Below are 8818 nucleotides of genomic sequence, written 5' to 3'. Positions count from 1 at the left end.
TCAAAGGTTGAAGTAGGTCAAACATGTATTATATATTGGCTGCATACTGGGTGTTCCTAGTCGCCACAAAATTTGTCTCTCCACCCTAAATTTTTAAATTGATTTAATTTAGAATCTAAATTACTAGATCAGTTGATATAAAAATTAAATTGAATTAAAACAACATACCGAGACCGTAGGCTCGTCCAACTAACTGAGTGTCATTAACATGTAGCTGTGTGGAGCCATTGTTGGAAATCGCTCCCAAGCCCATAGTTGTAAAAGTATTGAGAGACCCAACTATCTTCCGAACTCAGGTCTTGTTTCTTTGCATAGTTGTCTATACAACCATGTCAAACATGCTCCACCCCACGAATACCGCCTCGTATAATGAAGGTTAGCTAATAGTGGTAGGAACATCAAGTGAACAAAATGACTTGATTTATCTGAAAACAGACTTCCACTCATCATTTGTAGTATATATGCTCACGCATATCTTATGACGGTTCCTCGTTGCATCATCTGTGAGCTCATGGAATTGTGTTTCTAACCATATCGAACTTAACCTTGATCCTTTAATCTTGTCGGCAGGTGGGGTCGCACCAAGGTACAGTTGACCTGGAGAATCCAGATGTGCGCAGTAGCGGTAGTATTTGAGGTGGAGCGATAGTGCGCTGGAGAACTGCCTCTCGACGCCTGCAAGATATTTCTCCAGTAGTACGATCTTGCCATACAACAGATGATCGATGAATGGACTGGTCGTACAAAACATCGGGATCAACAGGTCTTGGGTTTAAAGCCATGATCTGAAAAAAAAAAATATTTATGTCTTAATTTAAAAAATCTTTGTTTCTCAATTAGAAGAATAATGTACAACTTAATTAACTTAATTAAATAATGTACCACTTAATTTAAAAGAATAATGTACAACTTAATTAAAAAATAATGTACAACTTAATTAAAGAATAATGTACAACTTAATTAAAAGAATAATGTACAACTTTATAAATTATAATAAAAAATTTGAATATACAATAAAAGTATCTACACTTAATTAAATAACATGATAAAAGAAGTATTTATTTCTCAATTAAAAGAATAATGTATAACTTTATAGATTACAATAAAAAAATTGAATATACAATAAATTAATTATAAAAAATTGAATGTACAATAAATATTAATAAAAAATTGGAATATACAATAAAATGAATATATAATAAAAAAAAATATTTAAATATTAAAATTATATGGTTATATGTATTTAAATATTAAAATTATATGTTTTTTGTGTGAGTATTTTTTTTTTTTTTTTTTTTTTTTTTTTTTGTAGATTGACATGGAAAATTCAGCAAGTAGTAGCGGCGATGGAATAGAAATATGATCCCACAAAAACATAGTAGAATAAGTATTCCACGTGGCTCAACTACAATGTTTGAGTTGGCACAAATAGAACATCTGTGGCAACAGTTGACCACTGATTATAATGAACATGGACAACCGATTGGATTTGGAGCAAAGAAGATGCAAATTATATAGGAGTTTGTGTTCGACAACAAATAACCTATAAACATATAATTCTTGAAAAAAGTTCCAAACCATTTAAAAGATAAACCTTTTTATTGTGTAGCAATATGTTTTCTAAAATTTGATTCATGTGTATAGTAGTTTATTAGTTTATTGTTTAACTACTTTTTTCATTGTGCAGATGTCGTTCGATGTGGACTCTAAGTCCAAACATGGTATACTCATGTCTGCATCTAGGAAGTTTCAGACTTTTCAAGACCACATTGATTCAAAAGTTCATACTTCATTTAAGATGAACCTCGGTTCTTGCAATTTTCTCTCCAACAATATTCTATATAGCGTCTCTCTTCTCCCGCCCGTAGATTGACATGGAAAATTCAGCAAGTAGTAGCGATGATGATAGAAATATGATCCCACAAAAACATAGTAGAATAAGTATTCCACGTGGCTCAACTACAATGTTTGAGTTGGCACAAATAAGAACATCTGGGCAACAGTTGACCACTGATTATAATGAACATGGACAACCGATTGGATTTGGAGCAAAGAAGATGCAAAGTTATATAGGAGTTTGTGTTCGACAACAAATACCTATAACATATAATTCTTGGAAAAAAGTTCCAAACCATTTAAAAGATAAACCTTTTTATTGTGTAGCAATATGTTTTCTAAAATTTGAATTCATGTGTATAGTAGTTTATTAGTTTATTGTTTAACTACTTTTTTCATTGTGCAGATGTCGTTCGATGTGGACTCTAAGTCCAAACATGGTATACTCATGTCTGCATCTAGGAAGTTTCAGACTTTCAAGACCACATTGATTCAAAAGTTCATACTTCATTTAAGGATGAACCCTCGGTCTTGCAATTTTCTCTCCAACAATATTCTCATATAGAGCAAGATCAGTGGACATCATTTGTTAATAAATGATTGAGTGAAGAATGGGATGCAAGTCATTCTAAATAAATTAAATATCAATATGATCATTATTTTGATAGGTAACTTAATTAGATTTGTTGTATAGGAGATCAGTCGTCTTAAAAAAGAAAGACGTGCGAAATATGTATATAATCATCACATTTCTCGGAAGGATTATGCGAATCTTACCCAAGAATTAGTAAGTTATTCGACTTAAATTAAATCTTTTATTCTAATATGTTTATACTAATTAAATATGTATGTTCATGTAGAACCTATGGAGTGATCCTTCTTATCGGGTGACTTTATGGAAAGAAGCAAGAAAAGGAAAAAATAATGAATACTTTGATGAAGCTACTTGAGAATATGCTAATCGAATTGTAAGTTTATATTGTGCAAAGTTTAAGATGACATATATATAATGTCTGAAACTCGTGATGATATAGATATTGTGTGAATATTGAATATGTTTTACATGATAAATTGGCTGAAGTCTATGAAGGTGAAGATGTTTTGACCAAAGCATTGGGTACAGAGGAACATTGGAGACATGTTAGAGAAATGGGTGATTTTGTTTCCCATTCCCAATATTTCAAATTAGTAAAACCAAAGTCCTCAATGAGCTAAGAAATTGAAGGAGGCTTTAGTGAAAAAAATATTGTTCAACATGGTAAAGTGTTAGAAAGAACTCACAGCAGACAATCTCATCAGTCCAAATCATCTGTTGGAAGTGTTGCATTAAGTGCATCTAAAGAAGAAAATACTGAGAAGATTCCTAAAGAAGATTTGGAGGTAATTTATTTGTCGTGACTTTTAAATTTTAATCATATTGTGCTTAACCATGCATGACAATAGTTCTTTTAAATTTGTTAAGGGGACACCAGGCCACTTAGCTATAGGAACTGTAGATAATATTGTTACAGTAGCCATAGCATTTGATGATGATGTGTCATGCTTAATTGTTAAAGTTCTTATTGACATTGTCATGGGAGAAGATTTGCCTATACCAATTCCTGTGAAGGGTAAAATAGAGTCCTTAAATCAAGCAATGGGCAACTTTGTAACATGGCCTCGTGAACTTATAGTTATGGTTGACGAGAAAAAAGTATGCCTCTTTTTCAGGATATGAGTTTGGTTATTTATTATTTTTCCTACTTTGAATTTTTGTAACTTTGGTTATGGTAGGACCATTCAACAATTAAGAGCTTCGACCAGTCCTCCAAATATACTGACGCCAATCGTACCATCAAACTCTTGAACGGACATGCCATGCATAACATGAACGATGTAGACATGATCCGTATCAATTTGGACGAGCATATATTTGGAAGAGATAAATTTATTTATTTAGCACGCGATGATTTGATCCAATATTGTAATATGGTTGAAATAGGCTACATGTGTATTTTGAAATACATTGCATAAGTATTACTCATCTAGATTCACTCATGTATACTTTGTTTCATGTTTAAATAATAACTTTTACTTTATTTAGGTATCTTCGATTTTATTTGTTTCAAAAAGATTTTGTGTTTTCAAATCAAATAATAATTTTATCTACGATTCATTGGAACAAAAAAAGCCCGACTAGGTACTGACTAGGCCAGACCATGGAACTAGAAAGAAAAGAATGTGGTCGTGATATTACGAAGCTGTTTTTTATAATTGATTAAGCAAGAATATCGCCACACATGAAGTCTCAAGATATTCGATCCAGAAATTTAGCCAATCAACTAGAATTGGCTAATTTGGACCAATTAGTCCTTATTCCATATAATAAAGGGTAAGTAAATACAAGTTCTTAAGTTATTTTTAATTTGCATTATATGCATATTAATATTTCAAAATCGTTGCTTGTTATAGTTATCATTGGATATTGATTGTAATCAATCTACAAGAAAATTGTGTTTATGTTTTGGACTCTCTTCGAAGTAAGGTTCAAGAGGATTTTCATGGAGTTATAAATATGTAAGTGTAATTGAACTTTATTAGCTCTTAATTGAAGTATTTATGTTTAACTAATGTTTTCAAACTATTTAGTGGATTGAAAACATGGCAAGCCAAGCACGATCTCCAACACCATCGGTCTTCTCCAAAATGGAAACCTGTAAAGGTAAATTTGCATTCATTTTTTAACAATTTATGTTCATTCGAACATAAAAATAATTGTTTTCAACTTCTTTATATGCAGTGCCCCTGTCAATTAGATTCTGTAGGATACGGATACTATGTGCAAAAGTATATACATTAAATAGTGCATAATCCTACTACTCCCATTACTAGCCTCGTACATAAATTATTTATTTTTTATATACAAGCTTTAATTTAATAAATGAATGTAAACTTATGTTGAATTTATCTTTTTTTTCCTCTTTGTAGTTCAATACAAAAAAATGCATATACCCAAGGAGAGCTTGACGTAATTCAAACCCAATGGGTAAGTTTTGTTGACTGATTTGTGTAAGGATGTAATTCTTGTTTTTTATCTCAATAGAATGTAAATGCTAGCTTAGAATGAATGCAAATTTATCTAACCATGATCTGTTTATTGGAAGATTTATGTATAATATTTTTGTGTATATGAGGTATTTGGTGTTAAGTATTCATGGAATTAGTACTAATTGATATTTGTGAATGAGAGAAATGACGGCTTGGTGTAAGTATTCTATGAAAGTCTGTTATTGTTATACAAATATTGGTGATTAGTGTGTTTATTTCGTATTTAATGAGTATATGTAATGGATTGGAAATATTAATTCTTGTTTATGGATAAGTTCATAGGTGGAAGACAAATATTGATGGCTTGCCATGCAAATTTTTTTTATACTTTTTAATAAAAAAACAATGATAGACATTTCTTGACCCAACACGAGACATATAATGTCATTTTTAACTTTTTGATCGAAAAAATGGATTCGACAATGGAATTTAAAAAAAACGGATAATAATTGATAAAATGGACAGATTCTGAGCTTCAATGTCGGTTTAAAGGGTTTCAATTGATTCTTGGGCTTCGGTTGCAACCGACATTAAAATACTTTAATGTCAGTTGCAAATTTCATTAAAGGGCTTTATTGTCGGTTGCAACCGACATTAAAGACAGTGTTATTAAAACCCTTTGATGTCAGTTTAAAACCGGAATTAAAGAAAACCGACATTAAAGAGCTTTAATAACACTATCTTTAATGTTGGTTGTCAACCGACCTTAAAGCCCTTTAATGTTGGTTTAAAAACGACATTAAATCCTGAAATTCTTGTAGTGCTCCTTTAATCTTGTCATTTCTTTTGTGTTGTTCTTATTCTTGTGATAATATTCTAGTTTCACAATAAGATATTTCAATTTTATGGTCCTTATTAATTTATGTGTTGATTCATCTACTTACATCAAGAAACTCCACATAGATGATAGATCTTTAGTTTTTAAACTTTTATGTCGGAGATATCTGAAGAGTTGTTTGGTATGTTGATTTGAGTTTAAAAGGTTAAAGTTCATATGTATGTGGAGTTAGGAAGGTTGTACTTGGAGTGCAGAGTTGCTTAGTATGGAGTTAGAAAGCATGTGTTTGACGTTTAGAGTTGAGTTATTAAGTTAGGGTATGTGGTGCATATTTTTTTAATCTAAAAATGTATGGTTATTTGGAAACTATTTTTATTTGCTTAACTTTTTGTTTGACTCTTCATGTAACGACCCGACCCCCTAGGACTTAGGTAAGGTCATTACTAAAATAAATGCATGCAAAGGATTTAAAACGACGCTCAGTTATTTGAAATAAATGCTAATTAAAACAAGAGAAGTTCAAAAGACATTTATTAAATGCAACAATAATAGGGTACCCATAAATCATAAAGGTTAATAAATACATATGAAAAATAATTCTTAATAATAAGTTTCAAACATCAAAACTAAACATTAAGAGAAACATGAAAAGAACTCTAAATCTCATGATGCGGAAGCGTAAAAACTAGTCTCAGTGACACGATCACGAATTCCGCTGCACCATCGCCGGTGCATCTCTACACTTACCTAAAACATCAACATAAGAAAGAATGAGTATGAAATACTCAGTAAGTAGCCCCACCACTGGGGTCAGGCTAGGCATCTATGTCCTCTAGATACCCACATATGGCACATAAACACATGAAACAGACAAGAGACTGAGTTCTATCCTATTGTAGTTAAGTATGCCCACAAAACTGGTGAATCCCGAAGGAAACACAAAACTGGTGAATCCCGGAGGAAACACAAAACTGGTGAATCCCGAAGGAAACACAAACTGGTGAATCCCAAAGGAAACACAAAACTGGTGAATCCCGAAGGAAACACAAAACTGGTGAATCCCGAAGGAAACACAAACTAGTGAATCCCGAAGGAAACACAAACTGGTGAGCATCTAACTAATCAATGAGGATATTCACATAGTCTTAACGTGCTAAGATTCAACATTGTACGGTTCTAAAACATACATAAAAATTCTTGATGCCATGACTTCATCACATACACATATTTCTTAATAACATATTATACATCATCCATGTATAACTTACATCATAAATCTACAACATGCAAGTATGCCTCAACACCAGCAGATCAGACATCGACATATGAAAACACATACTATCACATATTAACGATCAAGTACTTAGGTGTGTATGTAAACAAATCAAAATTCGTGCCAGGACGTACTTTGATTCAGGTCATACTGTTAATCAACATGCTAACATTTACCATAACATACACTTATCATGCTAGCATACAACTAAAGCTTGGCCCATGGCCAGTTCCAGTAGTAAGATTACTTACCTCGAAATCAAATTCCGATTTTTTTAATCCAAGCTAATGATCTCCAACCAAAAACCCCTGAACTAAGTCCCCTAATACAAAACATAACACAAATTTTAAATTCTTGGTACCAAGATCCATACATACAAATTAAATTTAGGGATCACCAATGAACTTACCCAACGAAACTTGATCAACTAACATTCGCGAGATTTTGGCTCAAAATTTTCTCTTAGAAGATTTTAGAACCCAAAGGATGACGACTTGGAACCTTCGAGAAACTAAAACCAAACTCTCCATCAGTCCAACAACCAAAAGGTGCCTAACAATCAACAACAAGGGTCACAACGCTTACCAAAAATACTTGCTGAACGAACTCGAATCTGCTAAACAACACACTGTGCACTCCGAAGTACTCCAATCTTGGATCTGGATTCTAAATATAGAGATAACAAATTTTTAACCCAAAATCCAAATGGGTAATCAAACTAGATCAACCAAAATCTTGCCCAAAAAAATAACCAATCGCTTATTCAAAACACAAGTCTTGTGGTGTAGGCGGGTCCTGGCGACGAACAGGGCTGGCGACCCTGGAAGCAGCCGGCAGTGACGCGGTGGGCGGCGGAGGAGAGACTCGGCCGGATCTGGGCGGAGGAGGACGTCGGTGGCTCGAATCTGGTCGAGCTAAGAGCGGCGGACGTGCGGTGAAGGAGTCGGCTAAGCAGAAGCTTACACGGCGAGTGGCGGTGGAGACCAGCTTGGGCTCGGGCGGCGGTAGTCTGGACGAATGCTCAACTGGACTGAGGCTCTTGGCATCCGATCCAGGTGTGATCGACTTTAGCGCTCGGGTGGCTCGCAACGCGACAGGAATCAGATTTGGGTGGCGCGAACGGTCAGCAGCGAGGAGGTCGGAACTTTTGACCGAGATCGGTGGCGGGAGTGAAAGGCTACTAGGTCTGTGTGAGGAAGAAGGGGGAAGGAGAAAGAAAAAGAGGAAAAAGAAAAAGGAAAGAAAAGAAAATGAATAAAATAAAATATATTTTATTTAATTTCCTTCCTATTCTTCTTTATTATTTTTATTATTATTCTTTTCCATTCTTTTTCTTTCCATTTTTAAAATAACAAATCTTGCCTTTGATTTCCAACACCAAACTCCGGAATTAATTTCTAATATTAATTTCCACTTAAATGATTTAAATTCCAACAATTGCACTTAAATGTCCAAAAATTCCAAAAATGTCTTCAATTAGTAAATTTTTTTACTGAAATTACATTAATACTACTAAAAAAATACGGGGTGTTACACTGCAGTTGCACTCAGATATTTTGACACTCAATTGACATGTCAATTTAAAACGTTCACATATATTTTATAATTTTTACATGTAGGCATGTAACTATTGTACTTGATAAAATACTGTTGTTTCATACAAACAAAAGATTATAATATGCCTTCACATGAGTGTAATATGCACAAAAAAGTATGTTATCAAAGGATTTAGGGCTTTTCATGTCATTTTATGTCAAATTATAGGTTGGATTTATTATGCATGTATGTTGATGTTGGGAATGCAATCAAGGTCCCCGCATTGGCTAGGTAAAGGTATTGTTAGA

Source organism: Benincasa hispida, chromosome 5, assembly GCF_009727055.1.
Source record: "Benincasa hispida cultivar B227 chromosome 5, ASM972705v1, whole genome shotgun sequence".
Lineage (NCBI taxonomy): Eukaryota > Viridiplantae > Streptophyta > Magnoliopsida > Cucurbitales > Cucurbitaceae > Benincasa > Benincasa hispida.
This window is presented reverse-complemented; position numbering follows the sequence as displayed.